At 47.9% G+C, this 19,070-nt stretch overlaps 1 protein-coding gene across 13 annotated transcripts in view; it reads left to right on the top strand.

Moving 5' to 3' along the window:
- Positions 1-19,070, top strand: part of LOC116940216 (rap guanine nucleotide exchange factor 2-like) — a 246,204-nt gene that overhangs the window by 115,088 nt on the left and 112,046 nt on the right. Inside the window, exon 1 of one of the 13 annotated variants that reach the window (XM_076065641.1) lies at positions 13,251-13,845. The exons of the other annotated variants lie outside the window; for them this stretch is intronic. The gene's annotated coding sequence lies outside the window, so the exon portion shown is untranslated. Of the gene's footprint in view, positions 1-13,250; positions 13,846-19,070 lie in introns of those variants that run through there. 13 annotated transcript variants of the gene reach the window in all.

Genomic DNA, 19,070 nt, shown 5'->3' with positions numbered 1-19,070 from the left:
GCTAGGGCCAGCGTCTGTCGGTGCCTCCGCTCGTCTGGCGGGTGAACCTTGGCACTGGCGATGGTGGCCTCGCTCATTTCAAACACGAGGGTCGGCGCTACTCCCCACCGCGCTCTTCCTCCAAACCTGCACACTCCTGCTGAAAAATGGTCGCTCTGTTGCGCTAAATGTGCCGACTTTACCACAGGACACTTAATTTAATCCCACAAATTAACATCCCGAGATGTTTTGCCAATCACACGTGTGGTAAATTAATTTTCTATTGGGCTACGGGCTTGGAAGTTACCGCGTTTTAGTAAAAAAAAAATCCGACGAGATGAGGCAAAGATAAAAATATCAATCGATCATCAGATTTACAGCACCAACATGTTTTGGTTATTGCCGCAGTCGGATACAGTGAGACGGAGGCTGTTAGCGTGATGCAATTTGCGTCGCGCGGCATGGCGTTAAGTCGCGACGTGCCCGCGAGAGGACACGAGCGTCTCCACGGCGGTGGGGGAAAGCTGCGTTAAAAATCAAGAGAAATATTTTTGGTCGCTCGCGATCGGCTGTTGGGGGGGGGGGGGGGAGTCGTCGCCGTCGCCGCCGTCGTCGCCGCGGTCGTGAGCGCTTCACCTGCCGCCCCGGGTTAACCCGACGAGCGGAGCCACGGGAGAATTCCATCCCCTGCTTTCCGCACGCTGATGAATGTGCCGCCACCTGAACGAATGTTCGTCGGTTGAACGCAGCGCCCATCAGGGGGAAAAAAGGGAATTTTTTTTCTCAGAATTGTATTTAAAATAACGTTTGAGTTCAGACCGCGGTTAAACAAAACAAGTGAGGGAAATAAATGCCTTTAATGTCCATGATGCTTATACAGTATGGTGCTGATCAGGAGGGGTGCAGGTTTTGTGTTTAATCTTCTTTCGTGTGGCCAATGAAGGGCAACTATTATTGAATCGGTCGTAAGTGGTTTGGCCATCCAGTTGCTTTGTCTGAGAGTTGGTGATACGTGCACCCACCTTCACATGCAAATTTGGGGCAATGCAACGTTCTGTGGCCCACGGTTTGGAGTTCTTCGCTGCCTGCAACCACACACAGGAGAGACAGCCTCTGATTATCCACTTAGGCATTGGGTATCCACATCTTCCGTGGTTTGTGTAATGGATATCGGTGAGTAATGAAAACTAACAAAGTCACGTGTGATTGACAATCGGTGCGTTGCGTAATCATCGCTCGGTGTTGTGTCATTTACCAGTGGGGTGTTGTCCGACGTGGGTGCGTCTGCTTGTGCAGTTCACGGAGAATTCGGCTGACCGCAATCCAAACAACAGCCTTCACATTGCTCTAGTTTACTCCTAGACAAATGCTTCGAGTCAGAGGAGCAATTTATTTGCGCTCTTGATGAGTCACCACAACATTCCTAATGAAGCAAGCAGCCTCAAGCAGCGTTCCACTTAGGAAGAGCGGTGCGAGCGAGGTATGGGAGTCGCCCGTATCCGATTTCGGGTGCAAATCGAGGAGACGGATTTGGCCAGGCTGCCGAAAGTCAGCCTCTGTGTCCGTGTGCCATCACTGCACCCGCCACATGTTGCGCTGGCACACGGACACAGGTGCTACGGCCAAAACTCTACAACTCTCAGACGTCCGTATTCTTTGGGTCTTTCGGTAAAATATCACGTCGATAGGTTTCAAAGAAAATTACAGAAATGCAATGGCGCCACAGAGGTGTTCGGAACGGTAAATCGAACACGTCCAAAGGATATCAATAAATATTTTCTCTCGCAGCTTCCTGTGCATCTCAGCACATGCAAGTCGCGGTTTTGAATTGCCTGCGTGCTGCAACGGACATTGTTTTTACAAGTTAATATCCCGCGGTACTATTTAAACAAATGCACTGTTGGTCATATAACGTGTTGACACCTGGCAAACGCATGCACATTTACACATCATTCACGTGTGCTCGCGTGGCAAGGTTTAATGTACAGTATGGTCAAATGTAAACCTATACATCGGGGTATAATCATCTGAAAAAAATAAATGTCATCGTCGCCTGTCCTGATTGGAGGAAATAAACAAAAAAAGCACAAACACTCGAGGGGAAGATCATTCGTGATACTAATTTACAAGACCTCACAACTGGACTCCACTGACAATTTAATTAACACATTCGATTAAAGATTTTGCAAAAACTCCAAATCGGTTTCCAATTAATGCTTTTTTAACATATATAAATAGTGTTTTTTTTGTAATTGCTGTACGACACATGGCAGAAAATAGGTGTCCGTTTACAAGCTGTTGATAGCTGAAGGGGGGCCCTTGTGGCATACGCCCCGTCGAGATACGAACACTAAACACTGTTAAAACACCGCTGTTAAAACACCGCTTCTGTACACTGTGTCTAGGATGGCAACCGAATAATATCTGCGGCATACTCTTTGGTTCTATTGGGTAAAGTCACGTAGGTAAAAAAAAATAAAAAAAATCACGACGTTTCGACCACAACACAAGTGGCCTTCATCAGGCGAAGGGACCAACCTGTCCGGAGGACAGCGTTGGAGTGAAAAAAGTCCAGCGCAGGTCACCTCCTTTAAGTTGTGAGTGGGTAAACAGAAAAGACGCTTTGACAAAGGAATTAGCATAAAATGTAAACAAGTCCAGCGCAAGTCGCCTCCTTTAGCTTAAAGGAGGCGACCTGTGCTGGACTTGTTTAATGGTACAGTATGTTCATTCAATTAGTGGCATCCCAAACTCTCACGGTGGTGCTAATGTATCTTTGATTCTATTTGCGAGCTTGCACAGCTATACAACCATCACATTCTCTTTGCGAGCTTGCACAGCTTTACATTTTTATGCTAATTCCTTTGTCAAGGCGTCTTTTCTGTTTACCCACTCACAGCTTAAAGGAGGCGACCTGCGCTTGACTTTTTTCACTCCAACGCTGTCCTCCGGATAGGTTGGTCCCTTCACCTGATGAAGGCCACTTGTGTTGTGGTCGAAACGTCGTGATTTTTGATATTTTTTTTTTACCTACGTGACTTTACCCAATAAAACCAAAGAGTATGGATCCTTGCAGTCACGAAAGCTTTAAATCTAGAAATATCTGCGGCATCGGTTCGCGCTCCATGTTCGTAAAAAATTACAATTAGCGCAAAGTCTGCCCGTTTTAAATTCAACACACAGCATCTGCAACACTGCTGCTTTGGTCCTAACATTAATAAGAATAGGGCCCACGCGTCTGGCTTAGCGGGTAACTTCACTGGCGAATAGGTCAACTCGGTGCATATATTACACACGCAAATGACACACCCCTCACTCGGTATTTTCAGAGCTATGTTTCACTCTTAATTAGTAATGGAGATGTTATGGTTCATCGATTCAAATTGATTGTCATGCGCAAAAATTATGCACGCAAGGATCAATCAGTTTTTTTTTATATTCAAATACTGTATGTTTGTATTTATTTTTCTCCGCCTCAAGATTAAGACCGTGAATTACACGATATATATTTTCATACCTGCAAAACATCTAAATTTATATTTTAACTCAAATTGTGACCCTCAAATTCCGTCAAATCATGGAGGGGGGGGGATGAATTGTTCCATGTCTAATGCATCGATCACAGAGACTGTGGTACAGGGAACTCTCAATGCGTTTCAGAAAACTTTGTCCAGGATGGCCAGTTAATAAAGAAGTTACTCTTTGGTTCTTTCGGTAAAGTCACGTAGAAATAAAATCAATTAAATAATAGAGTACAACGTTTCGATTGCAACACAAGCAACCGTCATCAGGTAGAACTAAATTTGAAAGAGAGACAAAACACCAGAGACACACAACTGTGTGTCTCTGTTGTTGTGTCTCTCTCTGTGTGTCTGTGTTGTCTCTCTCCGCTTGTGTCTCTGTCTGTGTGTCTCCGTGTCTGTGTTTTCTCTCTCTCTCAAATTTCGTTCTACCTGATGACGGTTGCTTGTGTTGCAATCGAAACGTCGTACTCTGTTTAATTTATTTTCTTTCTACGTGACTTTGCCGAAATAACCAAAGAGTAATTCCTGCAATCGCGAAAGCTTCAAATCAAATAAAGAAGTTCCTAGGGAAACTGAATTAACCAGAGAATAAAACTCATTGTAGACAGGGGAACTCAACATATCTGTGCAGATACAATGTGTTAATTACTGAATCTATATATTTCATAAACAATATATTTAACTTCTCTAGTTGGTAAAGTCACGTAGAAGGGAAACAATAAAATATTAAAAATATAAAACAATAAAATTCTCACGACGTTTCGATTGCAACACAAGCAATCATCATCTGGTGTGAAACCCAAAATTTTCTTGCTGTGGTTTTCACACCTGATGATGATTGCTTGTGTTGCAGTCGAAACGTCGTGAGAATTTTATTGTTTTATATTTTTATTATTTTATTGTTTCCCTTCTACGTGACTTTACCAAAAGAACCAAGAATATGAATCCCTGCAGTCACGAAAGCTTTAAATCAAAATTTCTCTAGTTGGTTCAGGATGTTGCCGACGTCTCAAGCATCCAGTGCAAAACCGGCCACCCAGTGAGAATTGTTCCATACATGGCGATAGTTTTATGGACAAAATTAAGATAGGTTCAACATTTTAAAACAAATCAATCACTTTCCCATATGCATCATGTGCAGAGAACATACATACAATTAAATGAACATAATACGTAACCAAAAAAGGTCTCCGACAAGTCCAAGTTTTATTGTCCCTTGCGTGGCCGACTGCGCAGTAGTACCGTGCACGCGTCAAGCACGCGACACTAAACCCTTTATCTACGCGAGCGGCGTTGTGTACGTTTGTGTGCTGCGGCTACGGGCACGAGTGGTGGCGGGGGGGGGTTTGGAAATTTGATAAGGATGTCAAGGGCTCCTCCAGCACTTCACGTGATACAGAGTGCTTGCACACATGTGGGTGGTAGTGGTGATGGTCAAGTGTCGTGACAAGGAGTTTGACCCAACCTAATCTTCAGCTGGGCGTGCAATCCCAACATTCCAGCTTAAGGAGTGGCCTGCTGTTAGACGAAACTAATACCCAGATAACCGCCCCCCCACCTTGCATAAGAGTGAAAAGTGCCCAAGGGTCTGCACAGACGGATTCACGATCCCACTTTCCGTACTGTCCATATCCTGCTCACCCTGTGTGCTTCATGGACTTCACCCCCTCATTGGTGATGTTGTTGCTGAAATGAGCATTGAGGTGATGCTCATATCTGGTTTTACAACAGTAATCAAATGGTGATTGTTCCACATTCATATGCCAGGGGTGAGTCTATCCATAGGACAATCGCTGTTGACATTCCTCACAAAGTGGTACTGTACTCGTTTTTTTACCCCGAAGAGATGATGGGCTGAGTCAACCCCCATGGAGGATTTGAATTCGCAACCTTCCGATTGCGAGCCGCTCGCTCTATCACTTCGCCACCTGGCGATTGCAGGTGTCCACCACTAAGTGTTCATGACTAAACCCATGAATTAGAACTCGAGCTAGGACACGAGGAGAGAGGCTGCTCATTGCGGCTAGTGCCAGGTTGCTCCCCACGCAAGATCGCTCCCGGAGACGCACCTTGCGCTATCGGGCGCACCGGCATTCTAAAACTACGGCATTCTCCCACGTTTTCCCTCGCGTCTGAAATTGCAAATTTCAAATTTGTGGTTTTCTACGAGCCACGTGCCAGCGATTAGAATGTTTGCAACTAAAGGTCTTGAGGTTCCCTTCAATATGAACCTATTATTCCCTCGCGTGAGCCCTCTCCTCAACACAGAGCTTGTGGAGGCGAAGGAGGTTTCCCCTGTGTGCCCTGCCAACCACGATTGCTGCTCCGGAACAGCAGGTCATGCAGATGCCTCCATAGTTACCTGTGCACTGCAGTGTTTCCCGTGTGTGTTGCATGCGTGCACATGCGAGTGCTTTTTTTGAGTTCCTCCCGCAGGGCGACGTTTATGCCTGGGGTTCAGTCAGATTATATATGGATATGTAAGAAGCGCTACACAATATATGCCACTGATATGCATGGCCGGGCACCAATCCCGGTTCACCGCGGCGTTAGCACACCGCAACAGCAGCAAGTAACTTCATGTGTACAGTGTATGCGTACACAAAGATAAAGATCCCCCGTATTGCCTTAACAGACTTGGGGCAAGTGCTGTTAGCGAACACCTGTGAAGGCCGGCACGGTAAAGATGACAGGCGGAGGGGGTCAGCACTACACCCGGCCACCTTTTTCCTCCACAGGAGCGATATTTACACACCGTACCAGGAACTCATTTGACGCCGATTCGACCGAGGGGAGCGCCAGGACCACTTGAGATATCCCTCGCCGTCTTTGGCCGGCAGCGTGAATAAAACTCGGGTCGCCGGGTTCGTAGCGCAGCACGCCAACTGCTGCATTGCCGCTCCCCGCACACACAACACACTTTGGCAGCCGTCACCGAGTGGGCAAAGGGTTTTCAAGAGTGACGGGGTGTGTTTTCGGTGTTCGTTGGTGGCAATTGCAAAAGCTGTGAAGTGTCCGCCCCACGCAGCACCGTCTCGTACTCCTGCGCGGAGTGGACACCTCGGCTGCACTTGCGCACTGCACTGTACGACGCGTTTGCCTAATTCATGATTCTCGGCATAAAACAAATTCCCACTGGTTTTCCCCTGGAGCAGAGACTTTATTAAATCTTACCCAAAACACCAGCTGAGCCAAAGTGAAATGTGAAACAAAAATTGTTTCTCTGTTTACTTTTTTTTACTCCCCCATTGGAAGCTAAATATCATGCGGAGAAAAAAACATCACTTCCCAGGCCTCGCTAGCGTAGGAAAAATAGTCCATTCCAGTGGCATTAACAGTAAACACTTCCTTTTTTTTTTCCTGGAAGAAAGGATTACCTGCCTCGATTGGAACTCGCACGCGCATGGCCACGAGATGCTGGAGACAGGCCCGGCGCCTCGTAACTCCGCCGTCGCGCGTGCGCTGATTGCGCTGCAGTGGCCACTGGGCTCTCGCGGTGCAAGCCCAGAGCCGGCTGCAGCACTCATTGCAGAGGTGTGAACCGCCCGCTGCAGCATCCTGTGAATTGGATTTGTCTTGCGACCGTCTGTCACTTGCCGATGGTCTGTAGCTAGTGGTGTTACCCGTGGCGACGTTCACTTGGAACACATCTGTGTTTGTGCACGGTGGACCGCGAGGAGAGACACGGTCCCTTTACATGTCCGTCCCGTCGAGAGCATCGTTGTATTCGATGCATGTATAGTGTGGCACCACTACCCTGTTTCTCATACGTAGTTTTCTGGTGATGCCTCGGAAGAAAACACATTTCTCGTGCCAAGTTTGTCCAAATGAGCAGTCACATGGCCAGTGGCACAGGTCACGTGTCCCAAACAGTGACTTGCCTGGCTCATCTTGCCTGCAGAATGTTTTCTAGGCTGTGACAGTTCCAGTAAGAGGTTTCCTGGAATAGCCAACAGCCAAATTGTGCTGCAACTCGGAAATATCATCGTCTGCAAACCTAATGCCTGCAGCTGAAAAGGCGGTGATGGAGATGAGAAAGCATGGTTTGTCTTTAGATAGATACCGTATAAAACACTTGGATTGATCATCAACTATCTTCTAATCCATTTTCATGTTGATGGAAGGTGTTAAAAAAGTTGTTTCAGAAGATATAATTTAAAAAAAATGTTTTCTTTAATAATGTAGGTATTGCCACATATGGTATATATTGATCGTGATCGTGTAGCTCAATTGGTAGAACAGCTGGCTATTGTTAATGAGATTGTGCGCTCAAATACTGGGCAGTGTTGACCTCGGAAGATGGGGTTGGAAAAACAACTAGCTTAAGCGGTAAGATCCCCTGCCACAGGAACGTGGAATTTCCTCCATTGGCTCAAGTAGTGTCAGCACGGGTCAGCATATTGCATTTGGGGGAATCTTGAGTTCTGACCGAACATATTTTGAATAGTATTAATGTGTTTCGCTATTTAATATGCACTATTATACCAGTGAGCTGTACATGTAGGAGCTTGTTACATACTATTTCTTTCCTGTTTTGATTTTAATCACTGCAAAATCAATGGCAGAAAACGAGTGGAGTGTCTACAAAGGGACCACAACATCTGACGCATGGGGATTTACGTTATTAAAAAGTTCTGGGGCTCACTCAAATTTGATTGGTTACTTTTGCGTATACAATTGCACGCTGATGTTGAAAGTTGTTAATACGGCCCGATTAGGAAAGTCCAGTGTCCATTAAAGCGCCTATTTGTAGTTGTTGGTTTTTTTGCTATTCTGCTTTAACTTAAAAACAAATCATCCAACTTGAGTTTCCTGCTGAGAGGAGTAACAAGGGGGTGGTGAAACTGCGCGTGCGCTCCGCGTGGGGTTCGTGAGTCTCCCTGCACTCCTTGTGGAGGGAGGCGTGTGGCGACCTGCAAGCGGCCGCCGTTGCTGCTGCTGCTGCTGCTCCCGCCGCTCCCCCACTCTGCCGGAGATGACGATGTTGATGATGATGATGAGGGCATCGTTTGGCTGCGGGCTCCGGGACGGCGTTGAGACGGCGTGGGTGTCGCACGACAAGCCTGAGCAGAGTGGTGTGGTGGGGGGAGGTGGCGGGTAGTCTCCAAACCCCCCCCCCCCACACCCTTGGCTCCCCACAAGCGCAGCCACTTTTTTTTTTTACAATCTCTATAACACTTCTTTGCATGAATGAAGGAAAACAAAACCGGTTTCGTGCAGCCGATTTGAGTGATTTTGGCAACGGCGCGCCGACTCGAGCTAAAGTAAACAAAGTGAATTCTCATAACTTTTCACGCGATAGCCCACCTTCTTACCGAGGTAGTTGTTTCTTGTTTTTGTTGTTGCTTAACGTCGCGCGTTGTATTGCAACAGTGCCAGCTCTTGCCATCTTGTGCGCGTGTCGCGAACGCCTTTCGTACCGTGCTCATCGGGCGGTGTGTGCGAATCTTCACGTGGCGGGGAACGCGAGCGCCTCTGTCTGCGTATCCGCCGGGGTGGCACCGTGGCCCGAGCTTCACGTGAGACACTCTGTGCGGCGTGATGGGTTGTTGTTGTTGTTGGGTTGTTGTTGTTGTTGGGTGGTTGTTGGGCAGGGAGCAGTGCTGCGACTCCCAGTCCCGGGCACTTGGAGCGAATAGGCTCAGTGGACTTTACCTGGTAACATTTTTTTTTAAGTTTTATTTTATTATTAGATATATTTTAGGTGATTTTACTTTTACTAGAGGTTGCAGTCCTATTGTGTTTTTTTTGTATTGTTTGTTGGTGTAAGGTACTGACCCCGTGCCCAAACTGGACATCTGTGAAAAAAAGAGCTTCATTGCTCATCCGATTCGTCCAGTATAAAGATTATTCCACGAAGCTCATGGCCCATTCTAAACCGCATCCACACAGCTCATGGCCGATTCTAAACCGCATCCACACAAACCATGGCAGTCGATGCGGATACCTGATGCACAAATGGAAAATAAAGAATTATCCATGAGTGTGCTACTGTGGGTCATCCAGAACGGACCGTAACAACGTATAAGTACCGCGCAATGCCCCGATCCACAAATACGAAGGAGACATCACGGCGATACACTCCGCTGTCTGCTGACGCGGTTATTATCTGGCTTGACCACCTGAATGTGACATTGTAGCTGATGCTCTGCATCTACATCAGCCGTACGAAAATAATAAGAAGAGCATTTGCTGCTGTCACGTTCTGACCTCCGCGCCCTCCCCCCCCATACTGGAACATCTGCGAAACAAAGAAAGAGCTTTACAGCTCATCGGATTCCTCCTCCGAGCTGGGCTCCACGCCTCGGGGTCGCTGCCATTCGGGCAAGTGGCAATTGTACGCCTTACAAGTGAGCATTGTTATTATTATTACTACTGCAGCTTTGATGACATTGTCATCCTCTCAGCCGACAAGAGCAATGCCACTGTCATCATGGATAAAATAGAATATAACAAAAAAATTCAAGAATTTCTCAACGATGGCAGCTATACAAAAATAAAAAGAGATCCCACCAACAGCCTCGTCATATAAACCAACAAAATCATTTCTGATTCAACCGCATTAATTGATCAAACCAAACAGTTCTCGTTGAAACCTTCTGCTGCCAGGCCACCAAGATTATACGGCTTACCAAAAATACATAAAGTAGATACACCTCTTCGTCCCATCGTCTCTACTATCAACTCCCCCACCTACAAACTGGCTCGTTTTCTGTCTGAAATCCTGCGGCCTTTCACTGGAAAAACCACCTCTGCGGTACAAAATTCTACTCACCTGGTATCGACAATGATGGGTATTTCCCTGCCCCCAGACGACCTGCTTGTCAGTTTTGATGTAGTTTCCTTATTCACCAAAGTTCCTGTACCTGACACCATCGCAATCATTGAAGACTTGGTTCATCAAGGACTAAACGCTGAGGTACCCTCCCTGGTGAGACACTGCTTAACCAATACATACTTCACTTGGAATGGAACTTTCTACAAACAAACTGAGGGCACCCCAATGGGCTCCCCCCTATCTCCGGTTGTAGCCAACATTTTCATGGAGAAATTTGAGACTGACGCCATCCAGACTGCCACTCTGTGCCCAACCTTATGGAAGAGGTACGTGGATGACACTTTTGTCATCTGGCCACATGGCCGGCTTGCTCTAGACCAATTCCTCGACCACATTAATTCCATACACCCAGCCGTCAGATTTACCATGGAAGTCGAAAAAGATGGCAAGCTACCTTTTTTGGATGTCCTAATAAAAAAGAGACCTGATGGTTCAATGAGCCACTCTGTCTACAGGAACGCTACCCATACGGATTCTTACCTGAAACCGGATTCCCACCACCATCCATCCCAGAAGAATTCCTTCATCAAGACTGCACCATAGAGCCCAATGCATATCCGACCAGGAACACATAGCCAGTGAACTCAAGCACGTACACCAAGCTCTTAAGGCTAATGGTTACTCCGACTACACAATCTGCAAAGCTATCACTCCAACCATGAAGAAGGACCCTCTTGAGGAGCCTTTCAAAACCATCACTTTACCCTACATTGCGCGGATCACAAAAAAGATCTCCAAAATCTTGAATAAACACAAGATCCAGGTCCGATTCAACACATTACATAAAATCCGTGATCTGGTTCCGTCTGTAAAATGTGATCCCGGACATACAGTACCCTGGCGTCTACAAACTAAGTTGCCTCTGTGGTAGTAGTTACATTGGAGAAACCAAACGACATGTCTCGGACCGCATTTGTGAACACAAAGCAGACCTAAAACACGGTTGAACCAACACCTCGGCCGTGGCAGATCACTGTTATAATTCAGTAGGCTCACATGACATTGACTTCTCCAAGACAGAGGTTCTTTGCAAGCCATCTGGCTACCATGAAAGATTCGTTCATGAGGCTATCCACATATACAAACACAGAGACAATTTCAACCAAGAAGATGGATTCTGGCTTAGAAATCATTGGGAGGATTTGATAAACCATTTCGGGTCTTAATTGATTGTTCACGCTTACGGTGGCTTTCAGACCGCATCCATTATTTTCATCTCCCCCCTCCTCTTTTCCGAACATAGATGGACTCAATTCTAGATTTGAAGCTTTCGTGACTGCAAGGATCCATACTCTTTGGTTCTATTCGGTAAAGTCACGTAGGTAAAAAATAAACAACAAAAAATCACGTTTCGGCCACAACACAAGTGGCCTTCATCAGGTGAAGGGACCGGACTGTCCAGAGGACAGCGTTGGAGTGAAAACAGCCAAGCCCAGGTCGCGTCCTTTAAGCTGTGTGGGAGGAAACAGAAGCGCCTTGACAAAGGAATTAGCATAAAAAAGATGATGTATAGGACCGGCGCAGGGAGGGGAGTTTACATAATGTTGGTGTGAAGGGAAATAAGCTGCTGTGAAAGTTTGGGATACCAAACATTAAACCAATTTTCAATGGTACAGTATATTTTTTCAAGTAGTGGTATCCCAAACTTTCACAGCAGCTTATTTCCCTTCACACCAACGTAATGTAAACTCCCCCCCTCCCTGCGCCGGTCCTATACATCATCTTTTTTATGCTTATTCCTTTGTCAAGGCGCTTCTGTTTCTTCCCACACAGCTTAAAGGACGCGACCTGGGCTTGGCTGTCTTCACTCCAACGCTGTCCTCTGGACAGTCCGGTCCCTTCACGTGATGAAGGCCACTTGTGTTGTGGCCGAAACGTCGTGATTTTTTGTTGTTTTATTTTTTACCTACGTGATTTTACCGAATAGAACCAAAGAGTATAGATGGACTCGTCCATCTGAACAACTGCCAAATCGCTCTCTGTGGTGCTAACGTTAAAAAAACGCCACTTTTTTCAAATTTTCTTGCTGTGGTTTTCACACCTGATGATGATTGCTTGTGTTGCAGTCGAAACGTCGTGAGAATTTTTTTATTTTATATTTTTATTATATAGATTGTTTCCCTTCTACGTGACTTTACCGAAAGAACCAAGAATATGAATCCGATCCTTCCGATGGAAACTTTGAACGCGCGCGAGCCGCGAAGCCACGGGCCGTGTCCGTCACGTGACCGTGCCACTCCGACCCCCCTGTTGTGATTGGCTGTCGGTGAGCGGCGAGCGTGGGGGGCGCACGCGGAGGTTATTGGTTGGGGGGGGGGGGATTCGAAGGGGTGCAGAGGAGGGTGTGGAGGGGAGGTGGGGAGGGGGAGCTGCGGAGGGGAGGGGGCAGCGGAGGAGTGGATGGGAGTTCGAAGGGAAGGGGGTGCGGAGAGCGGTGCGGGGGGGGGTGCGGAGGGGGGGGGGCAGCGGAGGGGAGGGGGAGTGGAGGGGAGGAGGGGGAGTGGAGGAGGAGTGGAGGGGAGGTGCTGAGTTGCGGAGGAGCCGAAGGGAGGGACGCGGGAGGAGGAGGAGGGGGGAAGCGATGGGGCGGGAGGAGGAGGAGGGAGGAGGAGGAGGGAACGGCTCCCCCGGTGTGTGGGGGGGGAAGTGGCTTGACTGGTTGCCGCGCGGTGGAGTCGAGCGAAGCGCCCTCGGGCTTGAGAGGGGGAGTGGGGAGGCGGAGAGCGCTGCTGCTGTTGCTGCTTGCTGCTGTTGCCGCTGTTGCTGCTGCTCGCACGGAGCGACTGCCCGGAGAGGAGAGCCGAACCGAGCCGAGCGAGCGGCGCGCGGAGCAACGTTGCCCGCCCCATCCACCCACCCCGTAGGCACCCCACCCCCTCCACCACTCCCCACCCCCTCCACCACTCCCTCCACCACCCCCTCCACCACTCCCCCCAGACACCGCTCACGCCCGCTCCTCCTGCGGGAGGCGAGGGAGCAGCGTGCGGGGACTGTCGCCAGAGAGCGAGCGGTGGTTACGAGACGCGCCCCGCCGACTTCGGCGAGGGGGCTGGGCGGACGGGAGGAACTGTTGCGCGCGGTGCGTCCGCGGTGATTCATCAGCGGCGTCACTCGGTGAAGGCGATGCTTGGTTGAAGAAAGAGGTGGGAAGGAGGAGGAGGAGGGGTGGAAAAGAGGTGGTGAAGGTTAAAAAAAACCAACAACAACAACAACAACCCTACGGGCGAGCATCTGGCTGCGGAGAGAGCGGCATGGAGAGAGTGGCGTGGAGCGCGGCCGCCTGGGGAACGCCGCGTGTGCGCAGTTGAAAAAGTCGCCGCCACTGCTTCTTCTTCTTCTTCTCCTCCCGCGGACCCACCCCACATACCCGCCCGGCTGCCCTCTCCGCCACGGAGCTCGCTAACCCACACGGACGGGGGGCAGGGGGGGGGGGGACCCTGCCGGCTGAGACATCGAAATCTGTCCCGAGGAGGTGTGGTGCAGCGCGGTCCGCTAGACGCGAAGGTAAAACATCTTTTTTTTTTAAAAGGCGCCGTTTGGTGGCGTCTTCTCCTCTTGTAGTAGTTACGCGCACGCGATGTTCGTGATTGCTTTTCCCTTTTCTCGTCGAACTCCTTTGGGTGGTGGTGGTGGTGGTAGGGGGGGTGAGCGCGAAATCTCGGCCATGTGTGTGGCAGGAGGGAGGGAGGGAGGGCCCCATTGCCACTCTTTCTCGCCCTGGGAGGATTGACAGAGACGGCTGCTGCTGCTTCTGCTGCTTCTGTCCTCGCTTTCGCTGTAATAACAGGAAGGAAGGGAAACGCGCGCACACACACACACAAGAAAAAAAGATCTCTCTTGTTCGCAACCGACATGCGATGCAGAAGCCGCAGCCTCTTGAGATGAAGCAGCACCTGGCATGGAAGCTGGAATTCCGGGGGAGGATGTTTTAAACAAAAGGGAGGTCGCAATTTCTGTTGTTCTATTTTTAAGTGGAATGCCTCGTTTGTATTTTCAAAGAAACGCTGTTCACGATGTGACGGGGATCAATCCGAGTTTCGTCACTTGGAGCGGGTGGTGTTGGAGGTGGGGGGGTTGTCTGTGGATGCGTGGATACGCGCGTAACAATAGCAGCAGGCATCTGCTGCTGCTGCTGTGTGGCGCCTGTCTCTGGGGCTGTGAGCGCAGCAAGGCACCACCGCCAGTCCCATTGGCGTGCAACTCTACCCCCCCTACTCTCGATTCCACTACTAATGCAATGGGTGGGGGAAGGATGGCGGTAGGTTTTGGCAGGTAGCTTTGGCTGTTGCATCCCCTCTGTCCAACACTTACAGCTGCAGAAGGCAAGTGCACATGGTTTGCTTTCTGCGGGAAAGAGCCTTTGAAATTCACTAGCTGCATTGCAGCGTTCTCCATCCTTGCGAGTGCTGTTGGTGAGTTTACCGTCAGTGTGGGTACACGATGTGCCATTGCTTGCACTCTATGAGGGTATTGCTTCATTTTAACCAGTCATCGGCCGTGGATTCAATGTACATAGATTATACAATAGGCGATTAGATTGGAACGGCCTGTTGACTCTTTTCTGGTGTTTATGTACAGATGCAACCGCGGGATAAATCACGGCATTAAGTAGAGGTTAAACACATACGATAAACACCGCAGTAGCGAAAGTCTTGATTTGAAGCTTTCGTGACTGCAGGAATCCATACTCTTTGGTTCTTTCGATAAAGCCACGTAGGTAAACAAATAAAACAAATCACGACGTTTAGATTGCAACACAAGCAATCATCATCGTCGTGAAGAATACCACAGTAGCGTTTGCATTAACAGGGGAGGCTAAGCTGTAATCAGTTTGAGGGCCAGGCCAGTTGGAAACTTGCTGACCTGAAAAAAACACGTGTTTTGCCTGTTATTTATTTATCGAAGCCCTTATGTGTGCGTTTAGTGGTCCCACAGGACTATGTGCAAAAGGCTTGTTACCTGCTCCACCCACCCACCCTCCCGCTCACCGTCTCACCGCCCACCCAGCAACAACCCCTTCCACCAACCCGTGGCCCGAGATGCACTTTGATGGGTTCTACCAGTCTGCTTCGGGAATACTGTTTTACGGTGTTGTCGCGTAATTGTACTTGTGTGTTTCATTTACCTTACTCGTATCGGCCATTGAGACACACGTCTCCTGGTCAATTGTAACTTTGCCAATGCCGTAGAGAAGAAATGCAAGAGGCCTTTCATGCGCAGTAAGGAATGCATCTATCATATTGAGCTGTTGGTGCTTCATTAACCCCTTATTTGTCGACGATGTGAGATAAAAAAAACATGGTACTTCACTCGACTGGCCTGTGCGTAAACGTGCGGATTTCAAGGCTATCAACCATCCGCAGGGAGAGATTCTTAAGCTTCCGCCCTTAAAATTAATTACTGTGGTTGCTTTTGCAATATGGCATATTTTGGCCCACAAGCAGATGAGCCAATGATCTCACCTTTGCTTTACGGCTTACGTTGAACTATACCAACTTTGCATATAAATTACCAGGCAGGTGCATAAATTGAGCCATTGACCCCTGTTAAACGTGACTTGTAATTAAGTTGGATATCTACTGGCAATGACAAAAACCTTTCTCCACCAGCGGGCGGTCCGAACATCCGTTGCCAAGGACGTAGGCAGTGTCCCCAGCTGTGTGCGGCACAGGGGACCTCATGGCTGCTGATGCTGCGACTGCTGTTGTCAAGAATGTCAAACAGCAGCTTTGTTCAAGCAAATGTGAACGAGAGAGAGAGAGATTCGTGTATTTGGTCAGATCACAAGCATGCCATTAATCAACTGTTGTCAAAAATGTTTACGTGTGTGTGTGTGAGAGTGGGGGCGCAGTGGTTAGCGCGCCGCATTGATTCCCGCTCATGGCCAACACCAGTGATGATTATATGAACCGGTCCTGGGCCTTCTCTAGGTCAACAGCCTTAAATGAGTACCTGATGCAGTGTAGTAAACATCGCCACTGGGGAGACAAAGGAAGTCTGGCGTGGTGCTGGCCACCTACCCCGTCGTGTGCCGAGCTGGCCTTCATAAGTGCTACTCGCGAACAGCACTTGCCCCAACAGTCTGTTAATGCTGTACGGGGGCTCTTTGTCTTTGTGTGTGAGAGTACTAGTCGTACAAATGTAGCTACTCCAGATTTGTTTTCACTATAAGCGCAATGTTAACCCGGCACATTTTAAGCCACAGATTGAACGTGTTCGAACATTGACACTGCGGCACACAGAACAACATGCGCTTTAAATATAGACCACCGTTTCCTACTACCTACTTCCACATGTGCCTTATTCCACAATGGTCTCTCCCGTCATGTGATGTCTCCGCTCACAATTATTCGTCTGTAGACAAGAGGGACAAAGAATGTCTTTGCTTTTGACGAAGGCGGCGACGATGAATGAAGAGCCCACCAACTGAAGTTAGTCAGAAGAATCAAGTCTGTGGTCGGTGCGTTCTGTTTCTGCAGCACCTAGAAAGCATGTGCTGTCGGGCGTGGAGGAGTGCCACTTGGGTGATGGGATTCGGCTGTAATTGTCCTGCAGAAATAATAGCTCTCGCCATGGGAATGTAGAACTTCCACCAGAGATGTACACTGCCCCGTGTTTGTTTGAGAGGGGAGATAGATCACTTGAGTTTTGAAGGCATCCCATAACGTGACAGCATGTGTCTTATCCGCCGCTTGGAGTGCTGCGCGACAAATACATTTCAGTCGAGGCGTAGCTGTGCTCCCTTGTGCGCGGCGCGCCTCCGACGCGCCTTGTCTCCGAGTCGCAAACTCGTCGTTTACATGGAAACTAACGAGCCGTGCGACCGGGGTGCCCGGTGTGCGTGCGGATCTACCTTTAAGCCAGCAGGTGATTGACTGCTCTCGGTATACGGAGAGCGAAGCGAGGCTCCTCCCAATCTCCAGCCAATGCACTTCATTGACTGTTAAAGCAGACGCTACGTGCGGTGCCTTCGCTGTGAAATACTCTGACAGGGCTGCATCGCTCGCACATTATTTACAGTGTTGTGGCATACATAGCAGGATACGGCCAATGTGTCAAGAATGTGACGGTGATGAACGTGATAATCACGCGACTCTTTTAAGCAAAGTTTTCTTTCCAGAAAAACCCGGGACAAATTCATGGGAAACCAATAATAACAAACTGAGATTGTGTACAAATTCCCAGCAAACATGCAACAATATCCCACATTATAACTGTGACGTATATATTTTGAACATTATTAGTAATTTAAAGTAAGTATTAACATTGCATAAATGTAGCATTTATAAAACGCAATAATAACAGACTGCACGCACATTGAGTAAATAATTACAGATATACGAGTATCAATATTAATAGTAATTTGCACATTTTTTCACTGATTGAAACATACACTTCTGTAAAATGTACACGCCATTCCTGAGTCGTTTTTTTAAACAGCACTGTAGGCCTCATTTCCTGGACTTCCGTCAACATCAATTAAGACACCAACCGCCCTTTGAATTGTTATCGCTTAATCTTCCATACATGCTGCCTCGGATGTTGGTGGGGCCTGTAAAGCCACGTGATTCCACACGTGTGATCGTTATGTCCTGTAGCACGCACTGTTTCTCAACAGTGGAAGTTGTGGTATCAACAAAATCTTAGTGGCTTAATATTTTTGTTGCTTCTCATTTTCTAAAAACAAGACTCAAGTACGGCATGTAATGTACGACACGTGTATAACCGAAGCAGGTACGGTAGTCACAAATAACATAAGAACATAATAAATGATTGGGGTCACTGTTGAATTAAAAATCCATGAAAGGTCCAAAAGATAATGAAGAGTGTCGGGATATTTTAGTTTGTTGAGTGACGCCTTGACCAAGTTGAGTGATGATCGGCTTGACTCAAAATGTATTTTGTGGACATTCACGTTTTATGTTATCGTTTAATGTGTTCCAGTTCGTCATAAGTGCAACGAATGCTCAGAGTATACTGCCATGTGGCTCACTGTTTCAAAGCGTAGGTGGTGAGAACACTTTGATTTTGACTTAAAGCTTTCGTGACTGCAGGATTCATATTCTTTGGATCTTTCGTTAAAGCCACGTAGATAGAAAAATATATATTTTTTCTATCTACGTGGCTTTACAGAAAGACCCAAAGAATATTTTGATTCTCTTGCACCTTGTTTTGTGACCCTACTAATTGCCAGCTGGCAGTTCGTTATTGTTCATTAACTTATGCCTACATTTTGTCTCCAGCAACTCCCAGCACTACATGGTGCTGCAAGAGAATGCTAATTAATAAGGGAAATGGGTTTTTTTTCTTCCAATTTTCATATTAAGTGAAATGTTTCTTTTCCCGTGTGGATAGTCCGTGGAGACCGCTGTAACGTACATCATGGGATAATGATAACTATTGTAGTCATAGGCAACATGAGGATGATTTGCTCTTGGAATGGCTTGCCTCTCATCTCTACCCCCCTCGTGAAGCAATGATATTGAAGCGTATTTCTCCAGTAAGCCATCCCAGCCTAGTCTTTCAACCCTCAACCGTCCTTCCTGTTCGTTAGGGAGTGGATTAGGCCTTGCAGTCATCTCTTCCTGTTTTAGTGAGTGGGCACCTGGGGGAGAGGGAATGGCTTTTCTCAACTGTTTGACGAGTGTGCTTGCAAAGGCCCCATTCTGCTTGTCTTCCTCTTACTGTGCCTTTCGCCAACCAAGATAGAGTATGTGGCCGCTGAGCCG

The sequence above is a fragment of the Petromyzon marinus genome, chromosome 8 (assembly GCF_048934315.1).
Source record: "Petromyzon marinus isolate PM22_M1 ecotype Great Lakes invasive population chromosome 8, UKy_Petmar_22M1.pri1.0, whole genome shotgun sequence".
NCBI lineage: Eukaryota > Metazoa > Chordata > Hyperoartia > Petromyzontiformes > Petromyzontidae > Petromyzon > Petromyzon marinus.
The sequence above is the reverse complement of the archived record's forward strand: the minus strand, read 5'-3'. Positions and strand labels throughout refer to the sequence as shown.